This window comes from Sus scrofa, chromosome 15, assembly GCF_054392235.1.
Source record: "Sus scrofa isolate SSC_HxYL_T2T_F1_AM1 chromosome 15, Sscrofa_HxYL_maternal_Yorkshire_Landrace_v2.0, whole genome shotgun sequence".
In the NCBI taxonomy this organism is placed as follows: Eukaryota; Metazoa; Chordata; class Mammalia; order Artiodactyla; family Suidae; genus Sus; species Sus scrofa.
In genome coordinates, this window is record NC_139397.1 from 48880511 (window position 1) to 48902239 (window position 21729).

Below are 21729 nucleotides of genomic sequence, written 5' to 3' on the forward strand. Positions count from 1 at the left end.
TCTTTGATTACTGTCCTGAAACCTTTTGACAAATAATTGGAAATAACAACTGATAAAATAGCGAGGCTTCTCTAAGTTTGAAGCATTAAGATTATTAACAGGAGCAACCTCTTAGCTTTATTGCAGGTTGGAAAATAGATGGGGAAATTCAGTCCCAAAAGTGGAAATGAGGAGTAGTCTCTGGGTTATGATGAATAGGGTTGAATTTGACATTGATGATGACCCAACGTCTGATATATTAGTACAACGTTTTGTTTGGTTGGTTTTATAGAGTAAAAGAATCAGTTTGATTTAAAATCCATGCACACCTTCAGTGATTTTTTTTGGGGGGGGTAGGGCCATACCTATTGCATATGGAGGTTCCCAGGCTAGGGGTCCAATCGGAGGTACAGTTGCCGGCCTATGCCACAACCACAGCAATGCCAGATCCCAGCCATGTCTGCAACCTACCCCACAGCTAACCACGACATCATATCCTTAACCCACTGAGTGAGGCCAAGGATCAAAACCACAACTTCATGGTTCCTAGTCAGATTCATTTCACTGTACCATGATGGGAACTCCAGCAACAGCAAAAAAGCCAACAACCCAATTGAAAAATGGGCAAAAGACCTGAACAGACATTTTTCCAAGGAAGATATAGATGGCCAACAAGCACATGAAAAAAATGCTCAACATCCCTGATTATTAGATAAATGTACATCAGAACTACCACAAGATACCACCTCACACCAGTCAGAATGGCCACCATTAATAATTCCACAAATAGCAAATGTTGGAGGGGGTATAGAGAAAAGGGAACACTCTTGCACTGTTGGTGGGAATGTAAGCTGGTACAACCACTATGGAGGTACCTTAGAAAACTATACATAGAAATACCATATGACCTAACAATCCCACTCTTGGGCATATATCTGGACAAATCTTTCCTTAAAAAAGACATATGCACCCGCATGTTCATTGCCCGCATGTTCAATAGTCAAGACATGGAAACAACCCAAATGTTCATCGACAGAGGATTGGCTTAGGAAGATGTGGTATGTATACACAATGGAATATTACTCGGCCATAAAAAGAACAAAATAATGCCATTTGAAGCAACATGGATGGAACTAGAGACTCTCATACTGAGTGAAGTAAGTCAGAAAGAGAAAGACAAATACCATATGATATCACTTATATCTGGAATCTAATATAAGGCACAAATGAACCTTTCCACAGAAAAGAAAATCACGGACTTAGAGAATAGACTTGTGGTTGCCAAGGGGGAGGGGGAAGGAGTGGGATGGATGTTGTGCTTGGGGCTAATAGATGCTGACTATTGCCTTTGGAATGGATAAGCAATGAGATCCTGCTGTGTAGCACTGGGAACTATGTCTGGTCACTTATGATGGAGCATAATAATAATGTGAGAAAAAAGAATGTATACACGTATGTGTAGCTGGGTCACCATGCTGTGTAGTAGAAAACTGACACATAACACTATAAACCAGGTATAATGAAAAAAAATAAAAATCATTATATAAAAATAAATAGAATAGCATAGAGAAAATAACTTTTTTTTTTACTTCTATAATGCATAGCACTTTCAAAAAGCTCATCATTCACCATTTGAATTCTGAAGACATTTCATTTGTTACCAGCTACCTGAATTTACCTACAATCTGAAGAGGTTCTCTAGGTGAATGCACTATTTCTAAATATGGTTTTCCTAAAGAATGTCTATTTGTGCATAAAGATTGGTACTGCAGCTATTTCTAAAAAACAATAAAAACAACACAAACTAACATAAAGATTAAACTAGAATCCAAAATAGGATGTGAGTTGGTTTAGCTGTGATGACCCACTCAATCAGAGATGACTCTGACACACCTGCCTGGCTACATGGGCATATCCTACCTGTTATCTCAACCCACACTGGCTGGCATCGATTGAATCTACTGAAACAGCCAATTTTCCCCTTTAGAGTACTCTTAAATAAATAGATAGATTGATACAATGATATAGGAGATAGTAGGTAGGTAGATAGATAATCTGTCTCTCTGTTTAAAAAATCCAGCTCAAACAATATACTGAAGGATTCATAAAAACACAAGGAATAGATTGTATTTTTAGGTACCAAAGTTAGGCATGTACACATTTTGCATCTGCTGCAAAAAGGAAAAATACATTATTTTATACTGTTTTCACTTTTAAGCAAGAGAAAACAAAAATGTTACAGCAAAAAACTTTTCTTTAGAACTAAGTTCAAGCCAAAGTTTGCCATATTTGTCCTTGTAAGATGAACACAGATGACATAGGGAAATTATATCTGGAACCACACTGTACCAAAGACAAGGATATTTTGCTTAACTGAAAAAAAAATTTTCCAGAAGAACAGGGGATGTTTGGCAGGATGATATGTGAAGTGGTAAAGCGTATGTGTGTGTGCAGACACAGGTATGCACACCTGTGTTTTTTCTTGCACATTGTACTTACATCCTCAGGATACTGGTGTTGGTGTAGCACCAGGTAAAATTATAGGCATGTAAATTTAGAATTGTAGTCCAGGTATATAAAATATGTCTCCTATTCCTCATTCTCCAAAAAAATAAAGTCAAAACAAAAAACAAGCCCAAGCTGGGGTAAGAAAGAACAAGGAAGAGAGTCAGCAGAGACATGCTAAGGGGGTATGTGGGCTGTGCCCTAGTACCCACCCCCCCCTGGACCAGGAGGCAAGTTGGGTTAGAAGGTGGAACAAGATAGAGCTGTGCTCATTGCTGAGTGGGCATCCACGGCTCACAGACCCATTCTCCTTTCCCAGCTATGACCTTGTGGACAAGTCTCTACATCATATGGTGCAGCCTCTCTGAAGAAGAAAGGCAGTGTTGGAGCCCAAGACTGGGAAGCTGGAGCTGCTGGGCCTGCAGTGACACAGCAGGTCACCCCCAAGTGTTCATGCCCCTTGAGTGCTGGCTTAGGCTGATGGAAAAGAAGCCACAGACTCAGAAGCATTTCCTCTCCAGGAGGACTGGAATAATCAGGACAGAAATCCAAGTGGCAAGGACAAGGCGGGAAAACTGTGCTCACTCCCCACCATTGATGCAATGGCCTTTGCTGAAGCCTTGGCACTTAACATCATGAAGAGAAGGAGACAGGGAGGGAACAGTGTCTAAACCCGATGGACTAAGAAATCACTAATTTCAACAACTTTGAGATTGAATAAATACAATTTTATGACTCAGACAAAATGGGGACCTTTAAATTGAAATTAATTATCATCTCAGTACTAATAAGATTACGTCTTGCACGTCTGAATTCATGGGCCTGTAAGTTACCCTCTCAAATGAATTGCAGCCTGCTGACTTTGCAAATCATAACATTACTGTTCTTATCACATACCAGTCTCCTCCTGCATTTGCCACCTCTGCTTCTCCTCCTCTTTCCCCCTCCCTCTTTCATGTTTCTCTCTTCCTCTTCCTCCTTCTAATTTTTTTATCATTGAAAATAATTACTTCCCAGGAATAAAATTAGTTATATAGGTAATTTCTGGAAGAAGCTGTAAAAAAGTTTCATAAAAACTGTAGTAGAAAAAAATTTGAAGGCATTTTTCCAACTTTAGAAGAAAATACATGACATTTGATCCAAGAAAAGAAATTAGAGGGAAACAGTCAGGAACTTCTCCACTGTTTTTCATCTTTAGAACATTTAGACTCAAATCCTAATCTTATGGATAAAATGCAGTGCCTGTCACATCACAGACACTCAAAAATACATGCAGAGAAGAGACAAAAGTCACTTTGCTGAGGCTACATGTGTCAGTATTCCAGTAAAATGGGACTGAGAAATAATGGCAGCAAAGAAATCCATCTACTCTCCCCCTTCCTCTGTTGGCCTCACCTACACCTCCCCTGCGTTGTTCACATTGTTTATAATCAAGCACTAGGCAGAATGCTACGCACCGGGATGCACTGATGACGTACTGGGGGCAAAGGATACTTCATCAAACAATTACTTGACAACACAGAAAATAAATCTAAATTACTATGGGAAAAGTGATTTTGCCTTTAGTGAAAAGGTTAGAAAAAAGTTTTTGCCAGGAATTGGAATTTGAGTTGAATCTTAAAAAATAATCCATGTAATTTATTTAATTTTTATCAAAAAGAATGTCTGCTCTAGAGTGAACACCTGCCACAGAAAGCCGTGTAGGTTTCAAAGGTGATGATTTTCTCAGGACACTGCAAGCAGACTTGTCTGTCTGAAACAGTATTTTCTAATTGCTCTTCTTAAGAGGTGCCCATTCCATCCTGCTCCAGAGTTTTTCCTCTTTAGATCCGGTGATTTTGAATCTTCTCCTTTACCTCTCCTCCTTTCCCTCTCTTTGTGGTATAACTGAGCTCTGTTACTGCTCCATAGAATGCTTTGTTTGAGAACTATTCTAAAGCACAGAAGTAGGAAGGGCAAGAGGCTGGGGAAAGTGGCTGTACAGAGAAGCAGTTCTCAGGGCAAGGCTCCCTGAGGGTCAGCATCCTGGTTCATGCATCTTGAAACCTGAGAGTCAGCATCCTGGTTCACTCACCTTGAAATCTCTCAAAGCCTCCAGGTACTGTGCTCATAACATCTCTAAGGTAGATGTCTGTGGAATGAATATGCAGGACAACAGGTGGTGAAGTCATGAATTCAGATCATTTCCCAAACGTGCAACAGGCCACCACAGGGCAAGGCTGTGGGGATCAAATCCCATCAGCAACCTGTGAAATCCAGCTCTGCATTCACTTGCAAGTGCACCTCTGTGATTGCTTGTCTCTCTTTCAAAAGTAGCTGTTTAGATAACCTCACAGATTTTCCGATAAATGAGTCATTATTCCAGTCGGGAAAGGAACTTTGATATTAACTGACTGTTCACCATTAACAGCAAGACCTGGTCCTAATAAATTCAACTAATTTCAGCCTACAAAGATAGTCCATGTAAACTGGCCTCTCTCTCCTAAGTCATCATCAAATCATACAGTTTGCACAGCCTTCCAGACAATGGCATCATCAGAGACACGCAAGCGCAGCTGCTATGAATATTGCAATGCCTTTTATTGCCCTTTTGATTTTCACACATAATGTGTCATTTCTGGGTCATTTTTTCTTTTTATAGCTACAATTTTTAGACTCATCTCTGCAAGGCTTAAGGCAATTTAGTACCACTAAAAACGCATTAGAGAGTAGATGGATCTCTCTAGCCTAAGGAAAGAAAAGAAGCTAATATTTCATAAGATTTTAGATACTGTACGATAATAATAGCACAACAAAGACCCCTGACAGCGATCAGAATGCAAGCGACAACGACACTATCAAAGGGGCTTCGAATGACCAGCGAGCTTCTTATTTCCAGAGCTCTCAGATGTGTAGCATCTAGAAGAATGTGCGAATTTTCCCACAGGGAAATTTAATTTGCATCTTCTGAGTATGCCTCAACTTCACAGGGATCCACTATTTAGCAAACAAGAGGGCTGTTTTTCGGTCTGACCAAGTAGAAATATTAAATCCTCTGATTCACATACACCCATGCTTACAGAAGCAGCAGCCGTTTCTGCACGCCTTCTGGAAGGAACAGGCCTGTGGGAAAAGGGGATTCAGGTGAGGCAGGACAAAGTCCCCGAAATCTAAGGAGCTGGTCACCTCTGTGCCTGGCTTCCCTCCCTTGGCCCTCCTATTTCAGTTGCTCCTTTGTCCCCGGGCCCCGGGTGACAATCCCCTGGTGCCTAGAAACAGTGGCCTCTGTTTCACTTGGCATTTGGAAGCCAAAAAAGACCACGCAGACTCGAGGCCTTGGGCTGTTTTCTTTTCAGCTCCAGTGAGAAAGCAGGGGTGGGGGCCGTTGGGTGTGTGTGGGGGGTGGTGCCCACAGCCTGCAGACAGCGCCCCTGTCAGCCAGCAGGGTGGGCAAGCTGGGCTGGAAGGAGGACAATCCAGCAACAATTGTTTATGTGATGAGCAAGCCAGGGGGTCAGGGGAAGCAGAAAGGGAGAAAGCCCACTGGCCATTTACTTGTGACTGCTATTCATCCAAGGCTACCCCGCCCAGGGTAAGTCACCCCTAGAGGTGCCTCAGACCAATCTGGAGACAAGTGAGACTCAAAAGGTCACCTGCTGGAGACCATGCAATACGTGGATTCCAACTGTCTTTTTTTCTTCCTCTGAAACTTATCACCAGTAACTGTGATCACCAAACAATTGCAAATATACAGAGCCTGCACAGCAAATATTTTCCTCCAGGCTTATGCCTGCACTGTGCAAAACCTTCCAATATTCTGAATCATCCTCCAATCCTTCTTACAACAAACAGCCTGGAAAGGTTCAGACTAACACTGGTAACTGAGCCAGGGCTGCTGTGTAGCAGGCTCTCCACACACAGGGTGTCCTGGGCCAGCACGCTCTTCCCTTCTCCCCACCAGCCACCTACATGTTGCTTTCTCTAATGGCCATGGACCCGAATCCCAGCTGCTGCTATCAGTGATGGCCAGGGGTTCACAAACCCTACAAGATATGGGCTGACAGAAAGGCACCCCTCACCCAGGTGCTGGGTGGACCAAGGTTGTCAGGGCCCTGGGTTCCTGGAAAGGCAGGGACCACAACTTGGAAATGCAAAGGAAGTCAACGTGCTGTGGGGACGTGCAGGCTGGTAAGGCTCCCATGGGACTGATCCAGTGGGCTAGTAAGTAGGTTTCCTTCCCCTTCCCCATCCCTCCCTTCCTGCCTTCTTCCTGTCTCCCTGGGGTTGGACGCCCCTAACACTTACCACCTTGGGCTGCTTTCTCAGGAATAAAGAGGGCACTGTGAATAGATGATCAGCTGGTTCTGGGGCTAAGAAGGAGGGTGCCCCTCGCCTGTTTCTCAAAACTCTAAACATGCTTTCTCTGTTTCTTAGCAGACCTCCTCTCTTTACCATTTTCCCTACTTCAACCCAACAGTTTCTTCTCTCATATTAATCCTGGGTCATTCTCAGAAATGAAGTCTTACATTACCTAACACATTTAACAGTGAAAGTAGGACCAAGCCAATCTGAGAAAACGCAGATCAAGGACCCTGAGAAAGTAATTAAGGTGTCTGGAGACAAGGGTTGCTAAGTTAGCCCACACCACACCATGTAGGTGTATAGAATCAAACTGCAACACCGCCTGCACACATGGAGACACCTGGCTTCATCTCATACCGTTTCTCCTGTGCAGCTATGGATTTGCTGGCTGGTGTGTTTGTTTTGAGTTCTTTTCGTTTAGACACAGCACTAATGTTTATTTTCACCTCTAGGAAAGAGATGTGGGAACGATTTTCCCACCTCGGGGTCTCTGCTCCATGTTTCCTCTGCCTGGCCCGCCCCTCCCCAGTTCTATATGGTTAGATCCTTTCCTTCTCACCCTTTCAGCTCAGTCCTGAAGTTTTGTCCCCGAGCTTTTCCTGCTCTTCTGTCTACCACAGAGGCATCCCTTTCCTGCTCCTTCTTTGTTTCTCCTTTTATCTCAGGAGCATGTTACAGGTCCTGTGAGCTCAGCTCATTCTGGGTTAAAGAAACCAATGGATTAACAAGCACAAGAATCAGTTCCTGAATCTACCGACCCCCCTGGCCCCAGGTAGTGATCTGTGTTTTCTCTCCCCCTTCCTTTGAAAACAATGATGAAAAGCAAAGGAAGGCAGTATGGGGTGGCCAGCACTTACTGCCTAGTTGCATTAATACCCTGGCTGGTGTGAACTAGTCGTCCCAGCACGCACCCTGCTCCTTTCTGCAAGGTGGCCCTCCCCAGCAGGGCCGAGGAGCTCCTACTTCTTCTCTCATGTCTTATCCAGATCTGCTCCAAGCAATATCTGATTAACTGTCCAAACATCAGGCTACACAATGGGACCAGACGGTTGGCTGTCTTGCCCTCCCAGCACTCTTTCAGAGCAGGAAACACAAAGCAAAGGCTTGGTGCCTAGAGCCCCTCAACAGCAAAGCCCCAGGGGCACCCTCCACCCTGAGGGCACCCTCTCTGCTTATTGCAAAATGCAAAATGCAGTGTTGGTTCTAGTTCTTGCTGAACACATAAGAGAAGTCTTCTGCATAAAGAGAGCTGTGGAATTAATTTAAAAACACACCTACAGGGAGGTCTACTCAGTGTTCTATAATAACCTATATGGGAAAAATGGATACATGTATATGTATAACCGATTCACTGTGCTTTAAACATGAAGCTAATACAGCATTGTAAATTAACTATATGTCAGTAAACTGTAAATAAATAAATATTAAATATAAAAAAATGTTAAAAAACTGTAGATGGCATCAGTAAGCTAAAAACTGACAAAACTCCAGTTTCCTTATCTTTCACAGTGCCTGCGTGCCTTTCTCCTCTCCTCCTCTCCTCTCCAATTTTACAAATAGGAAGATTAGAGAACACTCTGGATCAAATTTAGGAATGTGCTACAAAAGGAATGTTCTATGTAATTGACAGGTAAAGTGGGCGGACTGATTTTATAAAGATCTCAGTCAAATCCAGAGACCACCTAACAGATTACCCTCTCTACTACTTACCCTAGAATAAAAACACAGAAACACAGAAGGTCTCAAAACCAGCATTTCTCAGTCAAGTGCATCAGAACTGAAACGTATCCTTTCCTTTGCCCCAGGCCACCAATCAGAGGTTCCTTAATGTCATCCTGGGAGTTGGTGTCTCTCCTACACACTTGCCCCAGCAGCCACAGGTCTTTGCAGAGGTAAGCAGGAATGACTGCTGAGGGCAGTGGGTATCTCTGCTGAGCCCAGACGGTAAGAGAAAGGCAGTCTTTGTTTCAGCCCAAAGGGCAGGAATGATGAGTGGTCTATACTCTCACTCATCTCCCCCTCACCATATACATCTTTCACAAACAGTGTACTTTCAAACCTCTGCAAAAACAATATTTCATTATTTATTTATGTCTTATGACTCAATGAATTTTATTACATTTACAGTTGTACAACAATCATCACAACCCAATTTTATAGCCTTTCCATCCCAAACCCTCAGTGCATCCCCGTACCTGCCAACCTGTCTCATTTGGAAACCACAAGTTTTTCAAAATCCGAGTCAGTATCTGTTCTGCAAAGAAGTTCATTGTGTCCTTTTCTAAATGAGTGATTTTTAATGTATTAAGAAAGCAGACTTGCCATCTGAGTGAAAATGGGTAGAAATAATAGAAAGTGTCTATAGCAATGTTATGAGCTGTACCAACGAGGTCCCTGTCCTGATCTCTATGCCAGTGTCCACAAGGCAGTGAGAAGTCGATGTTTCCCAATTAATCCTCCTCTTGTGATCTTGTGACATCAAGCTAGATAATACATATAAATTCTAGAAATGATGTCCTCTGTACATGTGCTAGACGCACAATTGCTCCTGGCTTCTGATTTTTATTCATTTTCCAGCATAGGATCCCTGCCCATGGAAAATGCTCCTAGGCTTTGCTTTTTTATTATTTTTACCAGAATATTATTGACAGAGGCCAAGATTGAGCGATGATTTTGCAGTGGGGAATTGTACTATCAACTTATATTTCTTCCAGCTTCCACAGACACATAGAAGGTGCAAAGGACAGAAAGTGCTGGAAGAGGCTTCTGAAATGAGGTCTCCACACACTTCCTCAGACCATTTTTATGAAATCAAACACATTTTCAAATGCAAACCTTTCTGCATATAATAACCACCCATCTCTAATATCCTATTATAGATTAATTAAAACAGCCCAATTAGTCTCAAGGTTGCCCGCATATTAGAATCCCAGGGGCACTTACAAAAATCCAAATACTGAGGTACAGAGCATGATCAAACTCACAGAGACAGAACATAGGATGCTGGTTACCTGGATATGAGGGGAAAGGGAGAGGGGAAGTTATTATTTAATGTGTGGAGAGTTTTGATTTAGGAAGATGAAATGATTTTAGAGACCATTTGGTGATGGCTGCACAACAATGTGAATGTACTGAATGCCACTGAACTTGCACTTAAAAGTGGTTAAGATGCTAAACTTTGTGTTATATATATTTTACCACAAAGTTTAAAAATTCTGGGGTTCCTGTCATGGCTCAGCAGAAATGAAGCTAACTAGTGTCCATGAGGAGGTAGGTTTGATCCCTGGCCTCGGTCAGTGGGTTGGGGATCTGGCATTGCTGTGAGCTGCAGTGTAGGTCACAGATGGCTCAGATCTGGTGTCACTATGGCTGTGGCATAGGCCAGTGGCTACAGCTCCTATTTAACCCCTAGCCTGGGAACCTCCATATGATGCGAGTGTGACCCTAAAAAAAAAAAAGGCAAAAAAAAACTGGGGTTAATAGACGCAAACTATTGCCTTTGGAATGGATAAGCAATGAGAACCTGCTGTATAGCACTGGCAACCATATCTAGTCACTTATGATGGAGCATGATGGAGGATAATGTGAGAAAAAGAATGTCTATATGTATGTATGACTGGGTCACCTTGTACAATAGAAAATTGGCAGAACACTGTAAACCAGCTATAACGGAAAAAATAAAAATTATTTAAAATAAAAAAGTTTAAAAATTAAAAAATAAAAATTCCTAGTGCTCAGGTCATGTTCATAATCAATTGAATCAGAATCTTTGGGGTAATTAGTGTGTGCCTGGTGGCCAGACTGAACACAGCTCATCAGTCAGCTCTGTACTTGGTGGAGACTAGTGTACACTAATTCCCGCCTTCCAGTCTTTCCTTAGACTAGGGCAGGGGTAGCTGTCAGGGAAACAAGTACTCTGAAACCCTAAAGAGTTTTTAAAGAAATTGGGACTTTGGGGAACAGAAGAATGGCCCCCAATAAATGTGCCGGTTAAGTGGTTCATGTGCACTGCATTAACATCGTTCTTAAAGTTGACAACTATTTGCACATCAGTGAGGATTATCTCACATGCTTCCCTCTGCCCCTGAATCACATCGTAGAAGTTGTACAGAATCTTAAGAGAGGAAGACAAAAACCAGAACTAAGAGATTCGGAACCCCGTAGCTCTAATGGACACAGACATCATCATCTTCTATCTCAACACATTCTTTTACCAATGAGGAAGCCAAGAAACAGAAAAAAACCATATTCAAGAAGGTCACTGTAAAGAGTGTTAATATTTAAAAGATCCTAAAAATCTCATTTCTGACGATCATGATAATGTGGTCTAATAATAACCACCTACCATTTACATTTTGAAATTCAGAACTGATATATGCATCAATAACAATGAACAGTTCTCTCAGTAAACTATTTAGGTGGGTATTATATATTGACACAAAATTAATTTACTATTACAGATATTTAAAAGAACTGGAAAGAGAGAGGGAGAAGAATGTTCCACATGTTCTTGGTGGATTCTTTTTTTTTCTTTTTTTTTGTCTTTTGTCTTTTTGTTGTTGTTGTTGCTATTTCTTGGGCCGCTCCCGCGGCATATGGAGGTTCCCAGGCCAGGGGTTGAATAGGAGCTGTAGCCACCGGCCTACGCCAGAGCCACAGCAACACGGGATCCGAGCCGCGTCTGCAACCTACACCACAGCTCACGGCAACGCCGGATCGTTAACCCACTGAGCAAGGGCAGGGATCGAACCCGCGACCTCATGGTTCCTAGTTGGATTCGTTAACCACTGCGCCACGACGGGAACTCCCTTGGTGGATTCTTGATCAGAAACAGTGTTAGTCAGATAAATGAGATCCAAAACATTCACAGCTGCCCTTTTTCAAAAGGACATAAAGGTTTAAAATAGTGTGAATAGAGAATTTGTTGTGGTATTTCTTCAAGCAGTTCTTAAAAATACAGTTGGTGCTCCTTGAAAGAGCAGTAATCACTGGCAAATATTTTTCCTAGACTACTTCAGTTTCCTAGTCCAGTGAAACTTCTGTAGAAAGTGAAATGCCTGCATTCAGTAAAGGGCATAAAAAAGTGTTATGTTCCTCAAATATTTTCAAGTTCTAAAAGCCCTCTCAAGCCTGTTGGGGGACTTTGGTGTTGAAAATTCAAGTGCAGGTGCTGGGGAAAGTCTACACTCAACTTTACTGACATGGAGACCAAAGAAAGGATGCAGTCTCAGAGTGCTCCCTGAATCTTATTTTTTTTTTTTTGTTTTTTTTGTTTTTGTTTGTTTTGTTTTGTTTTTTTTTCCATTCGTGCAAGTGAGAAAAGGAATCATTTAGAGACCCAATCCTGCTTCTAGAAATAAGATAATGCTTGGGTTCCAAAATATTCAAGGCAGTTGTTTGTTCTCTGGGAACACTGAGCACAAAGGGATTATGTCATAAGGACCTTTTCTAACAGGAAACCCAACTTACAGTTTCCTGTTGCTCTCATTATAGTTCCCAAATTTTGCTTACTAACAAAACACCAACTATGGACTTAATTCTAACTCTGAAACATTTTTAAGTTGTTTCACTTATTTTCTCTAGCTTTGTTGAGATATAATTGACCTAAAGCATTGTGTAAGTTTAAGGCATACAACATGATGACTTGACAGATGGATATGCAGTGAAATAGTCACTACAGTAATGTTAGCTAATGCATCCACCACCTCACATAGTTACCATTTTTTTGTGTGTGGTGAGAACTTTTAAGATCTACTCTCTCAGCAACTTTCAAGTACACAATACAATATTGTTAACTCTAGTCACCATGCTATACATTGGACCCCAGAACTTGGTTCTTTTTATTAGTGAACTGATATTTTTTTATTTGATGGGAAAAATCAGGATGGATAATACAATAATCTCTTAATAATACTAATAATGAAATCTATACTTTCTTCTTGACATTAGGATTAGCAATGATGTACAAAAACTATCTAGCAAATAGTAGGGTATAGAATAAATAAGCAATAGTTTTATTCTTTGGAATAACTATATTCCTGAAAATTTACCTGTAAATCAAAATTCTGCATTTATCATTGCCTCACACATGTAAATAGAAATGCATTTCTTATATAAAATAGAAAGAAATGATTTAAGGAGTATTTACTGAATACTCACTGTGAGCCAACTGCTGTGCAAGTAGTACAATAATGAACCAAACCACACCCACTCCTTATAGGGCTTATACTCTTGTCGGGGAAAGAGAAGAAACATGTATGATGTGTGTTAAGTTAAAACTGTAAACACAGGGAGTTCCCATAGTGGTGCAGCGGAAATGAATCCGATTAGGAACCATGAGGTTGTGGGTTCGATCTATGACCTTGCTCAGTGGTTAAGGATCCAGTGTTGCCATGAACTGTGGTGTAGGTTGTAGACATGGCTCAGATCTGGTGCTGCTGTGGCTGTGGCGTAGGCCAGCAGCTGTAGCTCAGATTCGACCCCTAGCCTGGAAACCTCCATATGCTGCTGGTATGGGTCTAAAAAGCAAAACAAACAAACAAAAAAACCATAAACACAGGCATGTATATTATCTGTGTCTTGCTCAGCACTGGGAAGAAAAAAGGAAAACAGAGAGGAAGGGGTGTGAATGAAAATCACATTTCAGGGAACATGGTCAGGAAGAGGCATGAGAGCCAGGACTAGAAGGAAGTGAAGGCTGGATCATGATAAGATCTGGGTAATCTACGTTCAGCATCTCTTAGCAATATTGGGAGGATGGATGACACTAACACATGGGAATCAGAAATAAACAGAATCATGGAAATAAAGGCTGAGGGGGAGAACTGATATTAAATATAAAACCAGAATTTCAATTGATACACCTGCTTCAATGTTGAAGCATAATTGAATTTTCCATTATAACAAGTGGAAAAAATAGAAAGCAAGACAAAAATAACCAACAAGCCCCCAAAGCAGGTGTGTGCACAGGACAGTGATAAGAGTGGTCACTCCAGACTCCTCTCCATTCTTCCCCCCTTCCACTGAGAAGACGATGCTATCTCATTGACACCCTGAACACTACAAAGCCAAACCTGTAGTAGCTTACAGATTACCTGTTTCCCTCATTCCTCCATCATTTAACAAATAACTCAATGAAAGAATTTAGTAAAAATCAATTCTTAAGGAAAAGAATACCATACATATTGCCTGGTTTATACACACTTTATAAGTGCAATTCTTCTTTTATTTTTTCCAGTTTTGTTAAGATATAATGGGCATACAGCACTGTATAAGTTTCAAGTATCATAATGATTTGATGTGTTCATGTAACAAGAGGCAGGTGGCTCTGTTGTCACTGAGATTAAACTACAATGGCAGAATAAAAAAGCTCACTGCAGGAATATTTTAATAGCTATATAGAAAATCACCAATGTGTTACAAGAAAAAGAGATGAAGGTGGGAAATGGTAGAAACAAATTTTTTTGAGAGACTTGGGTTATGGGTTTTTTTTTTAATACTTCTTGCTAATTGTGTAATTATTCCTATATATGCCTCAGCTCCTCCTTTCTTTGGATGACACATAATTCCATTTGACATCTCTTAACTTTATCAAGTGTATTATGTAGATTCCATGGGGAGAAAAAAAGGGGCTAAGATATAAGAACAAAAGTTATTCACTTGAATGGTGATACATAAATATCAATAATACAAATTAAATTCTTAGTTTTGAAGTCATAATTATCACTTTTTCAACTTTCAAATCCCATTCTGAGCATAGGTCATGTTTTAAGAAAAGTCATTGATCTATTCTCTGACCAAGGGTGTTAACTTAATTGGTTTAGTGGAGTACTAATGAGGCTATGATTGTACAGCCCTAGGGATGGACTTGTTAGCTTCAATTTAATGTAATTCAACAGGAAAAAAAATGTATCTACTCTGTAGTGGCACAGCAATAAGAAATAAAATCAACAATCTTCCCTCTTTCCTTCAGGACCTCATTGTCCAACATGACAGAAACATACATCTAACTTACATGTATGTTTCCATCAGTCTGAAATGAGTCTCAGGTGACAGAAATATAAATGGGTGTCATTGACACACAAGTGCTGGGAGAAGCTGAGATAAGGGAATGAAGTGAGGGGAGAGTGAAGATTCCTTGTCCTGCAAACAGAAGGGGACTGTGCAGGTGGGAAAGGGTGGAGACTAGGATATACTCCCTCTTACAAACAGTCCAGGGGAACCGTGGGGTGTTTTCCAGTGCTTCTCAGGTTGGCCTCTCCAAGCTCCTCATCTGTTTTGTATGAGATTCTCTTGTGGGAGGTCTGTCAACTAAGACCACTATCATGGGTGAAGCAGGGGTGGCAGGAAGGAAAAGCATCCTTGGTGAAGAATGGGACTGAGGATGGGAAGCAGGGAGACAGGGCCTGAGGGCAAAATGCCACCCTGAAGAAGCCTGCGTATGGGTATGGGTACGGCAACTTGTATAGACCTAAGGTCGCTGCTAAATGGGGTTCGGTTATGAAGATTAGTGAGAGAAGCTCTTAAGGAAGAAAAGGAAGGACAGCAAGAAGGTTCCTAAATTCAGTGTCAGAGTCTATCACATGTGACAAAAGTTTGTATGGATATATCTTAGGATTCTAAATGTACATAAAGAAACTATAACATGTGAATATACATACTTATATAAATATATAATGTGTGACTATATATAATATAAGTAAAGAAACTATAATGCCTAGCAGTGTGTAGCATGTCTGCCTCTAGCCTATGGAGCTCCCTTTGCAAACCTGAATGTGACATCCCTTCTCAGTAATCGATTAGAACAAGTTATTCATTATGCTGAGCACAGACAACCCCATACTGAAGGGCATGGCTTGGAATACTGGGCTGAAGGCTGAATTTCACTATTTTGACTCCTCCCTCAGCTACCTTGTGATATTCACACCCTGTACACCTCTTTCCAGTGATCCAGCATGACAGATGTGAAAAGACTTAATCATTGTCATTTTCCTTATTACAAAGCCATTGAGGTCAAAGTTCTTTATTATAAACTTTGAGGTCAATAAGACTGAGTTTCAATACTCAGCTCTAACCATGATCTTATTATGTTGACATTCTGAATTTCAACAGCTGTATTTGCAAATAATTATATCTCCTATCCTACTTGCATGGGAAACAGATGAGTAATAAAGGCCAGTATCCATCCATAAACTCCCCATACCAACTCAGCTCTATCCCTTATATACTGGCATCTGAACTGTTCCATCCATCTATTCATAAATATTCAGTTTTGTCTTTAAGAGAGCAAATGATGGTGTGGAAAACTGTCAGAAAACTGTCCACAAATTGATCTAAATTCAAATAAGAAAACTTTGTATTTTAGACTTCATTTATTTAGAATTCCTCATAGATAATACTGGAATGAATATTTAGACTGTCTAACAAAAACAAAAGATTTCCAAAGAAACAAGAATAATAGCATAAATAAAATCAGATGAGGAATATTTTACCAACCTAATAGAGTGTACTCTTTTCAAACAAAAACATCCCCAAATTACACATAATTACAGTGCTAACTACAAATGAATTCTATCCACTCATCTTGACAATACTGGTTATTAGTTTGGATTATATGTTAGTCATTCATTTTGATTATAAGAATTTAGAAAGAACTGAATTGCCTTTCATTAAAAGCAGTCTCACAAAGACTTTAAACAATTAAGAATACCCCTTTTCTCTGTTTAAAACACCAATGTTTATAGGGAGTTTATTACATGCTAGGCATATTCACATGTTATTTCAATTAATAAGCGTAAGATATCTTCATATAACTTTGATCTTACAGTTTGCATATGAAGGCACATGGAGTCTACTGTCACCTGGGTGGCAACAGTCAATAAACAAACACAGATGTTCCATATCTGATGTCCAAGATCTCTACACAGTCTCCAGTCACCAGCAGGGATGCCATGGAAATTTAATTTAGTTGCTAAATAGAAAATATTTGAACAGCATATTTTTAATTTTCACATTCTTTCTCACCATAACTCCAACAATAATTTTTATGCTGCATAGAGTCACCCAGCTTATCTGGTGCATCTCTATTCAAGGTGTGGAATAAAATCCCTATAGTGGTTAGTGAGACCTTTTTAGAGTGTCTGGTATTTTTATAATAACACTAAGATGTTATATTCATTTTTATGATAAGATTCAAGTTGTCTGATAAAATTTAGAATTTTTGAAATTTTATATCTGCTACCATGGGTATGACAACTTCCCCATGCTTAAAGATTTTTCTGATTTATAGTAACATTAACAAATGGAATATTTTTGACATTGTATAGTGAAATGTATCAACATTTGGTAGAACTCATAACTAAACAAATCTTTATTTGCAAAATTACCAATGTACGATGGTACAAAATCATGCACAAATAAAATATTAATTCAAGAAGGAAACTAGATCAATAGCTTTTAATGCAAAGAAGTATAACATGATCACTGTTATGGTCTCATACTTGACAGGACAGCTAACATTTAAGAAAATATAATAGTCAATTTTTGCTATAGTATCAAAGAAGAATATGAACAATTACTTGAAAAAAATATTAAAATATCCATTCCTTTTTCAACCATATGTGAGGCATTATTTTTTAAAAATATTTTAACCAAAACAATCTAGTATAACAGATTGAATGTAGAAGCAGATGCACAAATCCATATGTAGTGTTACCATACCAACAACAAAAAAATATTACCAAGAGCACAAAATACTACTAAGGATAAAGTGGGTTACTTCCTAACATTAAAGGTATGAATTCATTAAAAAGACATGTCAATTTCAAACATGTATGTACATAATAACAGAGCTTCAAAATACATGCAGCCAAAACTGCAAAGAGAAACAGACAAACTGACAATTGTAGTAGAAGATTTCAATATGCTTCTCACAATAACGGAGAGAACAAGTGGTCACAAAATCAGTAAGGCTATTAAAGACTTTAATGATTATGACCTTTACAGAACACTTCACCCAACTACAACAGAATATACATTCATTTCCAGTGCACATGAAATTTTTTGCCAAGACAGAGCATATTCTAGGCCAGAAAATACTTCTCAATAAATTTTAAAGTATTCTCAAGTCATAAAACTCTGTTCTCTGACCACAAAGATCCTTGGAAAATTCCTAGATATTTGGAATCTAAATAACACACTTTTAAGTAACTCATGAGTCACAAAAGTAATTACAAGGAGAAATAGAAAGGTATTTTGAACTACATGGAAAGGAAAAGATAAAATTTATGGGATGCAGTTAAAGCAGTTCTTGGAGTGAAATTTAGAGCACGGAACACTCACACTGGAATAGAAAAGGTCTTAAATCACTGCTTCAATTTTAAGAAACTAGAAAAAGAAGAACAAATTAATCCAGTAGTAATCAGAAGAAAAAAATAAAAAGAGACCAGAGCAGAAAGCAATGGAATATAAGAAAAATACAACCAATATAGCAAAATTAGTGAAGCCAAATAAACTTTTCTTGAGAAGATTAATAACACTGATATACCTCTAGACTAATGACCAGGTAAAATAGAAAACATAAATTACCAATACCAGCAATCAGAAATGCCCTATCATTGTTGATTTAAAAATAAGGGAGTACTATAAATAACTTTATGCCAATGAACTTGACAACTTAGATGAAATTGAAAGGTCCCTTGAAAGATGCAAACTATCAAATTGACTCACTTAAGTAGGGATAGAAAACTGGAATAGATGTGTAAGTAGAAAAGTTTAATTTGTAATTTAAAAACATTCTCACAAGAAAATTCTAATTCTAGGTGGCTTCACTGATGAATCTCTCAAAAACTTATGAACTAAATACTACTGATTGTATACAAACTCATCCAGGATATTTCAGAGGAGAGAATATTTCCCAATTAATTTTATGAGAACATTATTACTCTGACAGAAAAACCTGACCAAGTCATTTTAAGAATAGACTATAGGCCAGTATCTCTTATGAACATACATGCAACAAACTAACTAACAAATAAAAAACCTCTAAAAAAATAGCAAATCAAATTCAACACTTTTATATAAAATGGATAATACATCATGGCCAAGTTAATTTTATCCCAGAATGCAAGGTTGGTTTAATACCAAAAGATCAATCAATGTTATTAATCATATTAACAACTAAACAAACAAAAAAGATCACCTCAATAGAGTAAAATCTTTTGACAAAAATCTTATATTCATTTCTGAAAAAACTATAACAAACTAAAACTAGGACACTTCCTCAACCTGATCAAAGGAATCTATGAAAAATCTCTAGTATCATTCTTACTGATATAAATCAGAATGCTTTCCCCCTGATCAGGAACAAGGCAGGAAATGTCTCACCAACTCTATTCTATCTTTTAATATAGGTCCTAGCCAGTTCCTCCAGGAAATAACAATAACTAAAATATATTCAGATTGAAAAGAAAAATAAAAACTGTCTTTACTTGCAATTGATAGGATCATCTAGGAAGAAAGCTATGAAATCTACAAAAATGCCCTAAAACTAGCTTGTCACAGTTCAGTATATACATAGGTATACACACACTATATACCCAAAGATGGCAAAAACAATAATATTTGCATTTGAATGTAATTTTATATAAAATTTAATCTTTCAAATTACTTTCTTAGTGGTTAGATTACTTAAGGATCATAAACTTGGAGGCAGGTAAACAGCAGAAAGATTGCCCAGAAAAGTAAGAAAGTGAAAGACAGGAAGTCTCAGGGGGATGAGTACTACAGCCTTCCTTGACATGCCAGCTGGCTTTCACCCCAGACACATCAACACAGTTCCAATGGTTAACACTTATCCAGCATAAAACATCTTCAGGAACAGGCATAAGATAGAGTAAAGGCCTGCATACTCACCTCAGAAACTAATAAAATCTTCTGTCCTTGCCCTTGGGCTAAATAGATGCCAGCCCTTATATTTCTGAATTCCTTGTTAACTTGTGAAGATTAAACAGTTTCTCTGGCTCTCTTTACCATATGGTGCTATAACAGTTTGGCATTGTCAGATAAAATTTAATTTGTGGGAGTTCCTGTTGTGGCTCAGCAGAAGTGAACCCAACTAGCATCCATGAGGATACAGGTTCGCTCCCTGGCTCAGTGGGTCAGAGATCCGGCATTGCCGTGACTGTGTTTAGGTTGCAAATATGGCTTGGATCCCGCATTGCTGTTGGTGTAGGCCAGCAGCTGCAGCTCCAGTTCGACCCATGGCCTAGGAACTTCCATATGCCGTAAGTATGGCCCTAAAAAGATGAAAAAAATTTTCAATTTTCCTTGTTTTAAAATAGAGGTCTGACAAATAGACCAGGGAAGTTCCTAGGTTTCAGGATGACAGGGGCTGGATGAGCAGATCCCCTCATACTCCTGTGCATGTGACAGACCCCTTTGCATTCCTGTGCACCAGGCACTATTTCAGTCACTGAGGAGGTGCAGACCAAGAAGATACCATCCCTGTCCTGCAGAAGCTTAGACTGGGTGCAGAAATTGGGAGTATAAAATGCATAGGGAGGATTCACTGCTGCAATTCTAATGGAGGGATATGTGAGGCTTTCTAGAAGGAAGGCATAAGGAACCCTGTTCTGGCTGAAGGGGAAATGAAGAAGGGAAAATATAGCACAGGCGCTCTAGGAGTTCCAGCAAAACTGTATGAATTTCATCTATTTGCTTCATTTTAAAGGAGGTCAAATCCCTGCATGCCTTGACTGATGGTTATTTCACACTTGAAATGAGTAATGTCTTTCTTAGATGACCAGCACACCCACTGGACACAAAACACCCCTTGGTGCTAATATCTACTCACAACCAACTCTTGCTTTGGGAAACATTCTTCAGCCAAGTGGAGGAAGCTAATGAGGAAGGGCAAGGCGGTGGGCAGAAAAGGTGGAAGACGTGTGGCCTGGAACTCCCCATGGATTGACACTGAAGCTAATCTCCAGTTAAAACCATCTTCCTGTTCAGCTTTCTACTCAAGCCGTTAACCTTCTTTATCCATTCCCCAGAATCAGTGTGCACTTGTCCAAAAAAGTCACTTGACTAAGACTCTCCAAATCAGGCTGTGCTTCAAAGGATCTTGAACTAGCACCTTACTGTGTACCCCAAATGTGTGATGTTTAACCTGTAACCATTCCAATGGTCTACTCCCTTTGCAATATTTCAGACACTGCTATGAAGTCAAAGTACTTCAGTAGCACATTTATGCTTTCGTTTCCTTTTTATGTAATAAAATTATATATCATTTTCCAACTTATTACAGACACTCTACATGTTTATAATTTCTATATCCTTTTAAAAAATAACATTGCTACTCCAATTTCACCAACATTTCTTCTTCCTTCACTAATAGTATCACTACTTCTCTAAATTTTCAGCTCACTTTAGCAGACTAAACTCTCTACAAATATCTTTTTTGTTGTTTCTTTCTCAAAAATTGTGATATTGGGGGTTCCCTGGTGGCCTATAGGTTAAGGATTTGGCTTTTTCACTGCTGTGGCTCAGGTTCCATCTCTGGCCCAGGAACTTTCACATGCCTCGAGCACAGCAAAAAGCATAGTGAGATTACAGGGGAGAAAAAACATATTTCTTGCTCCCCTTTACTCTTTGATTTTGCAGCTTACTCATAATACCAGTATCCATCTTATAAGCTGGAAAATGTTTAATTTCTTGAACTAATTGAAATGAATGCAAAAATCTTTAAAAAAATCACTGCATTCATAGTGTAAAAATGGTAAATCAGTTCACATATATTTAATCTTAATAAAATGGATCATATAATTTTCAGTAGTAAATTGCATTGATGCCACTATATTCCATTATAATAAATGTTTATTTAATGAAATAATTATGAGGCTATTG

General features: G+C 39.3%; 1 protein-coding gene across 2 annotated transcripts in view; it reads right to left on the bottom strand.

Annotated features, from left to right (window-relative positions):
- The window catches only part of CSMD1 (CUB and Sushi multiple domains 1), a 1878204-nt gene that overhangs the window by 502760 nt on the left and 1353715 nt on the right, over window positions 1-21729 (bottom strand). The window lies entirely within an intron of this gene.